Genomic DNA, 14,583 nt, shown 5'->3' on the forward strand with positions numbered 1-14,583 from the left:
CGGATGAGGCCTTCGGCTCGCGTGTAGACGATCCACCAGAGAATTCCGGTGTAGGTGGAGAGCACCTGAAAAGGAGGGGGAGGAATGCCGACTTATGGAAATCTGGAATTTGTGAAGTTCTTACAAAGTCAACGGCAGCAAAGAGTCTGTAGCAACTGTGACAATGCATTCTTGTCTGGTTCAAATTGACGGCAATGATGTAATGGCAGCTGAAATTAATGAGTTGGAAATTGGGATGTACAAGTCAATTTTTGTTGGAAAGTCACACTAACAATGCAATTGTACATTTATTAGAAACATTGGTGAAAGTTCCTGATTTATATTCCCGAAAAGTGCTACAAAGTTCCTTGGCTACGTTTTCACTTACTACTTTTGGTGCTAAATTAATCATAATTTGCTTGGTCATCAACTTGAGGACCAACAAATTGCAGGAATGATTCGATAACTAGTGTCATGAAATTTCATCCCTGAATGTCTATACATAAATTAATTTTCTTCGTATAAACCTTGATTATGTTCACTGACTTGCATTTCATGCATCAACTTTTTCATGTGCACTTTCTCCAGGTTAGGGTCCGCTCCTCTTTTCCCACATCGGTTGATGTCGCATAAGTATTTTCTACCTTGCTATGTTATACAGTATGCATATGGATCAACTGATGAGTATGTCGCAAAATCTATTTGTTAAGTTTAATATGCAAATGATGCTCGATTTTTTTCTAAGCTGGGAATTGATTACTTGTTGGTTTACATTGCATGAGAGTTTATGCATACATTTTTTTACGAGGGGAACATTTAGTGTTTCTTATATAACTTGTCCTGCTGAGGAACATGGCGTTGAACGTATTTATGTATGTATGCAAGTGGTTTCAAAGTTGTGTTGTCTGAATAAAAAGATAAGTTCCTATATTACTTGTCCCGTTGAGAAATTTGACGTTGCATGTAAACGGCTTCAACGAGTAAAATGATAACTGAGGAATAAGTACGATTGTCCATATCGTGGTTACTTTGGTTGGGTCCCCCTTCCAGCGAGCAAGCACGTTACTGAAATGCACAACTTTCTCCATGCTTTTGTATATATACAAATCCGACAGGTCGTCATTTTCGCACGAAATCCTTGTTTGATTTGCTAATTAGATGCATTTTTAGCTGTATCTATTTCTTCTATGCCACTGTATAGGTATGTATATTGGATGATTCATTTGCATATCGATGCCAGAGCGTCTTATTGGCCATTGGAGGGTTGGGTCGGACATCTCGGTCAACGATGGACACCTTCGGAGTAGACGACGCTATGCCACGTATGAAATATTTCCAGAAACGCCCAAACTGCGCCACAGTTAGATTTCCAGCGTCATTAGAAATTTTCTAGTCATTCGATATCCACGTCAAATTCAAATCTTCTCATTTCTCTCATATTCCGAAAACTTTCACTCTTTTACATCAAATTCTAATCTTATTCATTTCCATCAACTTTCACTTTTTCTCTCTAAATTATTTTCGCTTAATTTGGCAAGCAATCTTCGAGCTTGCACGATGGAGGGGGGAAGTGGTCCGCGACCACGGGAACGACGCCGCTCATCCCCTCCAAGGACGCGCATTCGTCGGTTAACCGTGCGGGAGTGGTTTGCACGCCTTTGGTGGTCACAGCCTGACCAAAAAGGGCCCGTGGTGCAGGTATATGCATATTTTCAGATCTGATATTTGTGACTTTTTAATTGCTAATAAATCGAATCCATAATTAATGCTTACTAAATAAAGTATTAATAAATGAACCTATTAGCGATTTCTTATGTAATTCAATAAACAATTAATCGAAATTTCTAAGTAAAAATGTGTCACATTTATAATAAATATGATCCTCAGAATTAGTCAGAATCCATGTTCTTCAAATTAGCAAAAATGTTATTTATATTCATGAATTCAGTCAATCCAAGCAAAATATTTGAACCAATTTAAAATATTCCAAATCAATCCTGCAGGGCTTGAAGCAGATGAAGTTGGGCGGACTGAAGGAAGCTTGTCGACCTAAGATCCACATGGCCAAGAGGTCAGCAAAACGGTTTTAAATATTTTTTTGCATCGCATTTCATACAATATTGAACCAAACGAGCATCTTTCATACGATTAAGCTTTAATATTTAATTACTGATTAAAATATGATTAACTGCAATATGATTGAAGATTATTTACATATTGCATACATATTTAGTTTATGTACGAATGATTCATAACCTCAAGTGACGCATCTGACTAATCATTAGTAATTATTTTTTTTATGTAAATCAAAAAGTTAGCCTGACGCATTTAACAAAGTAATTGAGACGTTTTTAAATGAGTAATTAAATTTTTGTGCAAATTAAAAATTTAGCTTGCTGCGTTACTCGAGTTATGTCAATCAAACGGTCGTTAAAATAAAAACCTTTTTTACAATAATGATGTACTTATTTATTCAGAAGGTGCTTGTGCACTTTATTTGCCACCTGTCACGCCACCACATCCAGTTCAGAATTGTTTGCAAATGTTACAATTTGCATGACATATTATGTAAAATGACACGATATATGTACTCTGAATGTTTGGTTCAATTCTTCCGTGTATTCTGTTTCCGGTCTTCGGGCGCTTATATACTGCTTGCTTACTAATTAATTAAGGCTGCAAAATGTATCAGCGTAAGATTAGCTGATAAAAATGTCAGCTTTGCATACTTACTTTCATACGCTGTAAATAAGCAATATGGAACAAAGGAAAAGTTTCATGTGTATCTTTTCCAAAAATACTCCATATCTCTTCGCAAAGAATGAGGCTGGAAAAAGTGTACCATTAAATCGTGTACACTTTGACCAACTTGGTCGACGCATGATTAATTTGCTAAACAATACATTCGCATCCTGAGTTTAAACTTTAAATTGAAATTTATTTGCTTTCACTAATGAAACGAGAAATATTTAATTCATCATCTCAAAGATACCGGCCCTTAGAAATATTTAATTCAATTCACGTACATACATATTCACACATGACGAATTAAACAGTGCTGTTTATGGGTGCATCGAATCAATTATGTACATACACATATTTAAGCTAAATGTGTACATGCGTGTCACCCCTGAATTGCACGATATTTATGTTCCATCTGACTCATACGGCATCACACGCGACCATTAATTAGTTTATTCTTAAAAATAAAAACGTCTCATGCAATATTTTAAGAGCAGCCATGGAACATGTTTTTCTTTGAACTCCGGAAGTATACAAACAATGAAATTTGTAACTATTTATTCAATCAAAGGGTTGCGTCATTAACGATTTTGAAAACAATGAGTTATTACGTATGTATTTAATTAGGAATTTTTGGAGTTCATTTTTAATACATGAATGTCAAGTTATTCGTTAACTGCATAAAGAATTTCATTAAGCAATTAGCTTTGGGAAAGCTTGCATGCAATTACGATCACGAGGAAGATGGTATAGAGAATAAATTGAAAGATAAGCGGAAATGAGGCATGATAAAACAACATTTAAAAAACAGCATTCTTCGGTGAGGGTGCGACTAAAAACTTTAAAACAAGAGCATTGAGCAAATTTTAAAATTTAATATTGCCAAATTTTGCCTCACCGTGGGCCCAAACCGATTTCGTATTTAACTGAATGCCAACGGTGAGGCAAAATTTGGCAATATTAAATTTTAAAATTTGCTCAATGCTCTTGTTTTAAAGTTTTTAGTCGCACCCTCACCGAAGAATGCTGTTTTTTAAATGTTGTTTTATTTTCTGGTTTTTGGGTTGGAATTTTTTTGTTTGTTACCAATAGCAATAAGATAGATAAGGTGCAATTATCATATGCGATTAAGCAGCTTAAACGGCTGCAGATACCATCAAAAGTTTCTCATTTTTCAACCGATTTTGCTCGAACGTATCTTAAATGATGCGTAATCAGTGCCCGGACACTAAAATCAGCTACTGGCATGATCATTGTATTGTGAAATTGAATTTCCGGTTCATTTTAAAGTTTCAAAGGTCCTAAAATTCTTGTAATATTAGACTTTCATAACGAGAAAGATGAAAAGACACTAGATTTCGTAATTGTCTGATTTTTTTGTTTCAACAATTTTTCACTAAATTCAACCGTTCGAGCTGTGGCCGTGGCGGAAGTTTTAGGACCCTGTCTTGAAAGCATACCTTGGCTTCGCCGTAACCATGCGCTTTTCTGTCGTGAGGGTAGCCCTTGGTTACTTTCCTCACCTCAGAAAAACGATGGGCCGTTGTCAGTGAGTTACTGACGAAATGTAGTGCTGACCCATTCGTTGTTGCCAGTCCTGCAACATAAATATTTAATTTGGATATAAATGGGAATAAAATCAGGGTGAAAGTTGTGGAGAAATTACCTGCGATAGATATGGAACAGGGTGTCGTCGTCCCTTATCTTGTCGTAGTACAACGTCTTGTCCGCATATTTGAATCCATCTTCGAGTATAGGAAACCAGCAGCCTTCGCATTTAGGCACCTTGCTAGGACCGTTGATGCAACTGTAGAGGGCATGGGTCATACAGTCTGGATTTGTGGTAGAAATTTCGTTACCACAGTACGATATGTTGTGTATTCCATAGGACGGACAGATGCAGAACGAGTTAAAATTAAAACTCCTATTTTCTGAGTACACAACGTCAGAAAATATGAGAGAAAATATCATTAGAAACATTTTATCAATCTGTCTACTTTGTAAAAGATAAATTGACTCGTTTTCTGTAAATTATACAAATAATGGCAAATCCTCAGAGTTTAATTCCATTCTTCAATCGTAGTCTACATAAACTACATAATTAATGCAATGGCAATAAAATTCAGGAATAACAAGGTTTTAATATGAATTCAACAGTGTTGAACAATGCAGGCTGATTAAATTCATAGGTTTTATAAGTTTCATAAGTTTCATAGCTTTTCCAGAGAATATTCCGTCGCAAAGAACGGGGCTGGAGAAAGTGTGCAATCAAATCGTGTATGCGCTGCTGATCTTCGTTTTCATTGAGGCCTGATCGATTTATTTTCCACACATCGTGAATTTATGAGTTTAAACTTAAAATTGAAATTAATTGACTTTCACTAATGGTTCCACAATGAGACGAGAAATATTTAATTGTTCAATTCTTATTCAGGTCTTTCAATTAGTCACATTCATCTTAAGAACACCAGCATTTAGAAATAATTCAAACTGGTTATGTGGCCAGTTAAATAACGCCGTTCACGGGTGCATCAAATCAATTAAGCACACACATTTAGAAGTATGAATGAAACACAATCTGATAGTATTCAATATAAAAGTAAGTAAGCTGCATAAATATTAATTATTAATAAAGCCGGATACATATGCATGTGCTACGCCCGAATTGCACGATATGTTCCATCCGACTCATACTATTTACCAGCACACACGGCCATAAATTGGTTTATTCTTAAAAATAAAGACGGGCCTCCTGCAACATTTTTGAATAGCAGCAACATGTTTTTCTCTAAACTCCTGAAGTTGACAAACAATGACATTTTCACAATGAAAAGGTTGCGTCATTAACGATTTTGAAAAACAATGCATAATTATCGGTAATTTCGAACTGATGAGAATTTCAGTTTAAAATGCATGAGCTTCATGTTATTCATGAATTTTAATTAAGGAATGTGACTGAAATATTATTTGATGCCAATCGTAAGAAATCTTACACGCAATCATGAGAGAGATGAGATAGGGAATATAATAAAAGTAGCTTCGATTTTCCTGAAGTTGGTGAAATTTTCAACAAAATCGTAATTGTTGAACACAAGGCTAGCGACATTAGCGTTTTGAGTAAAAACAAGTTGCATTTAATTTATTACGGATGGGAATTTTGGCTTCAATTTTATATACATGATGTGAATGTCAAGCTTAAGAATTTTAAATCAACAATTTGCCGAAATAAATTGAAAGATCAGCCAAAATGGTGCATGAAAAAGACTGGTTACTGCCGGAATGCAGTGTTGACCCATTCGTTGTTGCCAGTTCTGGAACATACATAAATATTAAATGAGAATACAAATGGAGATAAAATCAGGGTGAAAGTTGTGGAGAAACTGACCTGCGAAAAACATGGAATAGAGTATCGTCGTCCCTCATCGTATCGTAGTAAAACGTCTTATCCGCATATTTATCTTTGAGTATAGGTAACCAGCAACCTTCGCATTTAGGTACCTTTCCGGATTTGATAGCTTAAATAAATTTACGTAATTTACGTAATCAAGTTAATTTACTCATTGAATCTGAGGCTACTTTCAATTACCTCTAAAATATTTTTTCTCGTGCAAATCAATGCAAGCAGGACTTATTCTATTGGGGACATGGCCATATCGCGAATTTTTACAATATTCGTTCACTCTGGCGACCTTGTTAGGGCCGTTGCTGCACTCGTAGAGCGCATGTGTCATACAGTCTGAATTTGTTGTCGAAATTTCGTGCCCACAGTAGTAGTACTTATCTGGGCTTCCAGAGGAGGGGCAGATGCAGAACGAGGTAAAATTATAACTCGCATTATCTGAGTGCACAAAGTCAGAAAATAAGAAGAGAGAAAGTATCGTCAGAAACATTTTATCGAATTTTCTATAAAGATAAGTCCTTTGTCAGTATTAATATATTATACAAATAATTCAAGGCAAAAGGTCAAAATGCACTTGTTTAATTTCATAGTTCAATCCTACTCTACATTTATGCACAAACTAAGAATTAATACGACAGCAATAAAATTCTGTGATAAAAGAATGTTGAACAATGCAAAATTGTTTCCTGTTCAACACTTGATAAACTGAAGTAGATCAGTGTTATTGTTGTGAAGTGAAAAGGTCAATTCATCAGTTAATAATAGCAGTAAGTCTCCACTGCCCAGTGCCAGTCTGGACGGAGTAAGCCTGTAAAAGTGTGCCGTGAATTGGACCATTGTTTGGACAAGAGACATCAACCCTTTGACTCTACCCGAAGCTGAACCTTCCGCCCGAGGACGAGTTTTATTGAGGACGACCACTCTACCCAAATCCTGAGTTCCCGTCTACCAAATCTCGACCTTTTTCGATTCTACTGCTCTTTATTAGGCAAAGAGAAGGTAACAAGTCTATTTCTGTTTTTCGCTTCTGCTTTCCCTACTCCACAACGACAAGATGACATCAACAATAAAAAGAATAGATGTTACGCACATTGTCAAGCTAGACGACACCAATTACGCGAGGTGGAGACTTCAGATAACTTTACTTCTCAAGTCACATGACCTGTGGGAAGTGGTCAACGGCACTACCCAACGACCTGCAGATGAAGCACAACAGCCAGCATGGGATAAGAAGGATATACAAGCACAATCCATCATTGTCCCCACTCTCAGTGCCACTCAAACAAATCATATTTATGACTGCGCTACATCAAAAGCAATGTTTGACAAGCTGAAAAGCATCAATTCAGATTCAAGCTCGCTTAACAAGCAACATACCATGGCTAGATTCTTCAATTACAAAATTGGCAAGAGTCAGTCATTGATTGAAGCATTTGCAGAGGTGGAAGAGCTGGGCAGAAGACTAAATGAAATGGGAGTCGTCATGCCTGAAGCATCCATTGTCACAAAGATTGTCTCAAGTCTCCCCGACGAGGAGTATAATGCCTTCAAAAAGGCATGGGACAGCGTTCCGGATAAGGACCAGAGCATGATAATGCTACTTGCCCGTCTGAAGAAGGAGGAGTTGGAGAGGAAGGAATCCAAACCAGCAGCAACCAATCAAGATGCAGCAAAGGCATTCTTGACCCATGACCAGAAGAAAGGCAAGAAGAAACAGAGCATTGAAGAGTTGAAAAAGGCAACAACCTGCCATGGGTGTGGGAAAAAGGGCCACTGGAAAAGGGAATGCAGGAGTAATCGACAAAATCAGAGCAATAAACCTTCAGATAATCCCGCACAAGCCCATAGAAGCCCTGGGAAAGCGTTCATGCTAAATGCAATACAAACCCCCATGCAAGCACCCGTGACTGAACAAGTGTGGCTAAGCGATTCTGGAGCTAACCAGCATGTCTGTGGAGATAAGGCATGGTTTACAAGATATGAAGAGTTTGACACTCCCAAGTCAGTCTTCCTAACGGACAAAAGGGCTACACAAGCACTAGGAAAAGGGACAGTGACACTTGACGCTTACATCAACGGCATATGGGAGGGATGTACCATAGATAACGTGTTGTACATACAAGGGGCTGTCAACCTTTTTTCTGAGGGATCAATGGCTAAGAAAGGGTACTCCATCGTCCGTGACAAGAATGGAGCAACATTTTATCAGGATGGACGGTTTAAGGGGCCAATTGCCGAGTTCAAGAATGATATGTATGTCATGAAGTTTCGTCCCACTTCACAAATTATTGCTGCATACATGCATCCCGTGACTAATGCTAAACTATGGCATCAACGCTTGACACACATTAATATGAACTATGTGGTGGACTCCATCAAGAAAGACGCAGTTCGTGGAATTGACCTGGAGGCCGTGTCACATAAAATTATGTGTGAAGACTGTGAGATTGGGAAGCAATCTCGAAAGCCATTTCCAGCCGCAACAAGAAATGCAACGATAAAACCAGGAGAAATGGTCCATATGGACTTAGCCGGAAAAATGCCTGTTGCATCCCTGGGAGGAGCTCAATATTTCTTACTCTTGAAAGACGATGCTACTGGCTTCCGCACTGTATATTTTCTCAAGAGCAAAGACGAAGCCAAGGATCGTATCAAATGCTACATTGAATTTATGGAAAATCAAACAGGAAGAAAGGTCAAGATATGCCGTTCAGACAATGGTGGAGAATTCTGTAATTCACGTCCACAACCGAATACTGGACAAGCAAAGTCCAAATATAACCGCATTTGAAGCAATATTTGGCAAGAAACCTTCACTCCGTCATTTGAGAGTCTTTGGTAGCGTAGCATTTGCACATATACCAGCCCAGAAAAGGACGGTCTGGGGAGCAAAGGGAGAGCGACTTATCCTGTGTGGGTACGCATCAGAGAGCAAGAAATATCGTCTTTACGACCCTGAGTCCGGACAAGTGGTTGAGGCAAGAAATGTATCTTTCCACGAAGAAGCTTTTGAACCGACAGTAATGATACATGGCGAAGAAGAAAGAGATGAACCTGATGAATCCAAATCTGAAAAAGATGATGCAAAAGATGATGCACAAGATGATGCACAAGATGATGCAGAATGGACGGACGAGGAGAAATACGATCCCGAGGACCCACAGCCTGATCAAGTTAACCCACAGCAGTACAACCTCACAACGAGAAAATGGGTGACGAATTAGAAGTCCAAGTTAAAACTGAAAAAGGAGACTACACGGCTCGCATTCCATCGCAAGGGACGACACGTGTTGTCTTGCCTGAAACAAGTAAAAAATCAGGAGCCACTCGCAATTTAAGAGACAGAGCTAAAATTAAGAAACCAGATAGATATCAAGCTCATGCCATTTATGCAGACAAAGAACCTTCAACTTATAAAGAAGCCGTTGAGTCTAAAGAGAAGGAAGAATGGATAAAGGCAATGCAAGATGAGATTGAAAGTCATAAGAAAAATGGGACTTGGAAATACGTGAAGAGGCCAGCCAATGCAAGATTACTTGACAGTAAATGGGTATACAAGCTTAAACGTAAAATGGATGGAACAATTGATCGATTTAAAGCCCGGCTTGTCATACGAGGGCATAGACAGAAAGAAGGCGTCGACTATTTTGAGACATTCTCCGCCGTATCTCGGTACGAGTCCATAAGACTTCTACTAAGTATAGCTGCAGCAAAGAAAATGCATATCGCACAGCTGGATGTCCAGACAGCCTATCTCTACGGGATTCTAAAGGAGACCATATACATGTCACAACCTGAGGGTTTCCACAATGGAGATGACTCCATCGTGTGCCTCCTGATCAAGGCTTTATATGGATTGAAACAGGCTGGAAGAACCTGGAATGAAACATTCACCGAATTTCTCGAGAAATTCGACTTGCACCCATGTTACTGCGATCCCTGTATATTTGTTGGAGATGTTGATGCAATAATCACTTATCTCAGCTTATGGGTGGATGATTCACTGGTCATTGGAAAAGATAAAAATGCCGTGCAGAAGATCATCAATGCAATCAAATCCTACTTTGAAATAACGATAATGGAGCCCACAGCCTATGTTGGGATGCAAATAATCAGAGATGGAAATGATGGGTTACTTTTGTCACAACCTTTTTACATCCGTAACCTGCTTGAAAAGTACAATATGCTGGAGTGCAACCCGACGAATGTGCCGATGCAACCTCATGCAGGAGAACTCGTCCCAGCCGCAACAATAAACGAGACCCTTCCGTATCGACAGCTCGTTGGATCATTAATTTACCTAGCCAAGTGCACACGCCCTGACATCTCATATGCAGTGTCCCGCCTGTCTCAGTTTATGCACGCATACGACGAAACTCACTGGAAAGCTGCAAAGCAAGTCCTCCGCTATTTAAAAGGCACCGAGGAACTCGGAATCAAATACAAACCGTGTGAGGATATGATTCTCAGGGGATATACAGATGCAGATTATGCTTCCGACAAGATGGATAGAAAATCTACAACAGGTTTTGTCTTCATGCTAAATGACAGCGTTATTTCATGGTCAAGCCAAAAGCAACCCATTGTCTCAATGTCATCAATGGAAAGTGAATATATATCTCTCGCTTCTGGAGCGCGTGAAGCCGTTTGGTTACGACGATTTCTAGAAGAATTAGGATTCCCACAAGAGTCCCCAACAATAATTCATGTTGACAACCAGAGTGCAATAAAATTGGTCAAAAATCCAGAGATGCACTCAAGATCCAAGCACATCGATGTCCGGTACCACTACACAAGAGAGCTAGTTAGTACAGGACAGTTGGCAATTGAATATGTACATACCAGTGAACAAATTGCTGATGGATTAACTAAGCCACTACTGAAGACCCAGCATTTCAAGATGAGACACGATCTCAGTATTGAAAGAAATGAGACAAAGGAGAGCAAGGACAACCCAACTAAAGTAAAGAGAGGTCCCCTCCAAGCCAACTTCTCACTGATGAGCCTTCTCACCATCCTTCTTATGTTTATTACGCAAGCTTGTGGGGTGACACATCAGAATGCGATCCCTTTACTATGGAAAAAGAGTCCAATCCCAGTTACAACGGGATATAACCAAGTCCACTTGCTCGTCAAATTCATGAACCCGTGCGAAATTTTAACACAGGATCTACTCCATAAGGATTTAAGTGCCTATGCAACCGAGAAATGTAACAAAATATACGACGAAATGTTCCTGGATGAGCTAGAAAAAATGTGCCCTAAAAGAAAATTCTCCGATCATATTAATTCGCGACATACCAGAGAGATTGGACGAAGAGTGAAGAGTCCTCCCATTACTTGCAGTTGGAGTAATAATTGGTGTGACTGTCCTTGTAGCCGGCTTATCAGTTGGTGGAGCAATCAATTCGTTTGTTCAAACTGGAAGAATCTCTGCTTTGCAAGGAACAGTAGCGGAACAAAGGGAGATGCTGGATGAATTGGAACGTCGCGTGGAAATATCGGAAAGAGAGATTGAGAAGCTTAAGGTTAGCCTAAATGCTACACTACAACAGCTTCAGCTACATCAGCTTGATCACGACGAACTCAAGGGAAAATCCATTGACACCAATTTCGCAATTGCCTACCTTACCAGTCGCCTCATGATAGGTAGAAAAATAATTAGAGAAGCAACAAGACAGTGGCGGCGAGGAAAAGTTTACGCACCACTAATGGATTTCTTTAATTTCACGTTACCCTGTGGTGATGCTTGCCCAGTCAGCTTCGCACAATCTCAAAAGTGCGAAATATCAGATGACAGAACCAAGCTGTATGTGGACTTCACAGCAACTGAAATTAACAAAGATTTGCAACTCATCGAGGCAGACTCCTTCGATCTCAAAGTTGAAAGGAAGAATGAAACCTGCGTTCTAAAGTACAAGGGACCCCATAATGCCATCCTTTCTACGAAAGATGACTGCGTATACTCCATCAATGTTAAGGAGCCTACAACCCCCGATCTAATTGTTTCGCCCACTCGAGGATGCACGCCAACAGCGAAAACAAAGAACTCCAATCACTTTGACATAGACCACTGTTATGACAAGAACCTTGCTGAACCATGGGATTTTGTACAAATCAAACTACACCATGGACAATATCATATCTAATGCCCTGGGTCCAATATTACCATTGAGAGGAAGCTGCAACAATGCCCTGCTAGCGTGTTCATCCTTCCAATGAATGCTAATTTTAAAATAAATGATATTGAATTTTATGAGGGCTGAGCATTTTCCAACCTTTTTCCCAGGACAAGGGATTAAAAGGGTCCTTTTGTTTTTATGCCTCATTAGAAGGGACACTTCGTTTGAGCATAACTCTGCGTAGTTTGTATGGTCACTTCTGACCACATATTATTACATATGTATGAATGTCTCCTATGTACTGTCGAAACCTTAAAACCAAGTTGTTTAATAAAAATCACCATCAGTCTAAAAATATCTTCCAGCGAGATCATTTTTACTTTCATTTAGAAGTATGAATGAAACATAATCTGATAGTGTTCAATATAAAAGTAAGTAAGCTGCAGAAATATTAATTATTAATTAAGCCAGATACATATTGCCCGAATTGCACGATATGTTCCATCCGACTCATACTACCACCACACGCGACCATAAATTGATTTATTCTTAAGAATAAAGACGGGCCTCCTGCAATATTTTTGAAAAGCAGGAATAGCGTTTTTCTTTAAACTCCGGAAGCTGACAAACAATGAAATTTTCACAATGAAAGGGTTGCGTCATTAACGATTTAGAAAAACAATGCATTGGTCAATAATTATCGATAATTTAGCACTGATGAGAATTTCAGTTTAAAATATATGAGCTTCATGTTATTCAGGAATGTGATTTAAATATTATTTAATGCCAACCTTAAGAAATCTTACATATTTACATATATGGAACGCTCAATCATGAGAAAGATGAGAGGGAATGTAATAAAAGCAGTTTCGATTTTCTTGAAGTTGCGGAAATTGGCAACAAAATTGTACCTGTTGAACGCCATTAACGTTTTGAACATTTAGTTGCATTTAATTTACTGTGAATGGGAATTTTAGCTTTAATTTTACATACATGATTTACATGTCAAGTAACTTGACTCAAGTTGTTCATAAAGAATTTAATTGAACATTTGCTGAAATACATTGAAAGATCAGCCAAAATGGTGCATGAAAAAGACTGGTTACTGCCGGAATGCAGTGTTGACCCATTCGTTGTTGCCAGTTCTGGAACATACATAAATATTAAATGAGAATACAAATGGAGATAAAATCAGGGTGAAAGTTGTGGAGAAACTGACCTGCGAAAAACATGGAATAGAGTATCGTCGTCCCTCATCGTATCGTAGTAAAACGTCTTATCCGCATATTTATCTTTGAGTATAGGTAACCAGCAACCTTCGCATTTAGGTACCTTTCCGGATTTGATAGCTTAAATAAATTTACGTAATTTACGTAATCAAGTTAATTTACTCATTGAATCTGAGGCTACTTTCAATTACCTCTAAAATATTTTTTCTCGTGCAAATCAATGCAAGCAGGACTTATTCTATTGGGGACATGGCCATATCGCGAATTTTTACAATATTCGTTCACTCTGGCGACCTTGTTAGGGCTGTTGGTGCACTCGTAGAGCGCATGGGTCATACAGTCTGGATTTGTGGTAGAAATTTCGTGCCCACAGTAGTAGTACTTATCTGGGCTTCCAGAGGAGGGGCAGATGCAGAACGAGGTAAAATTATAACTCGCGTTATCTGAGTGCACAAAGTCAGAATATAAGAAGACAGAAAGTATCGTCAGAAACATTTTATCGAATTTTATATAAAGATAAGTCCCATGTCAGTATTAATATATTATACAAATAATTCAAAGCAAAAGGTCAAAATGCACTAGTTTAATTTCATAGTTCAATCCTACTCTACATTTATGCACAAACTAAGAATTAATGCGACAGCAATAAAATTCTGTGATAAAAGAATGTTGAACAATGCAAAATTAGCAACTTTATATTTTGACCCGACACTCTGAATCTGGTTCAATTATTCAATATTCTGTTTGTTGTGCTGACTGCTAAATAAATAATTAGAATTTAATAAGCTGACAATAAATTCATACCTTTGCACAATGTCTCATACCTACGTCGTAGGTAATAATGTGGAACAAAGGATGCATAAAATGAGGATGGAGAAAGCATAACCTGCTGATAGGGAGAAAGTGAGCGACTTTCTCATTCACATTTTCATCATCTTCGTCTATGCATCGTGGATTACATAATTGGTTAAATATCCGCATTCGCATGGAACTTGATATGAATTTCAACTCAAAATAATTTAATTTCAATATTATTGAGAAGAGAAATATTTGTTTAATCATGTCTGAAATAACAGAATTTAGAAGTATGCAGGTAGCTTAAATTAATTTT

This window comes from Folsomia candida, unplaced genomic scaffold (assembly GCF_002217175.1).
Source record: "Folsomia candida strain VU population unplaced genomic scaffold, ASM221717v1 Fcan01_Sc002, whole genome shotgun sequence".
In the NCBI taxonomy this organism is placed as follows: Eukaryota; Metazoa; Arthropoda; class Collembola; order Entomobryomorpha; family Isotomidae; genus Folsomia; species Folsomia candida.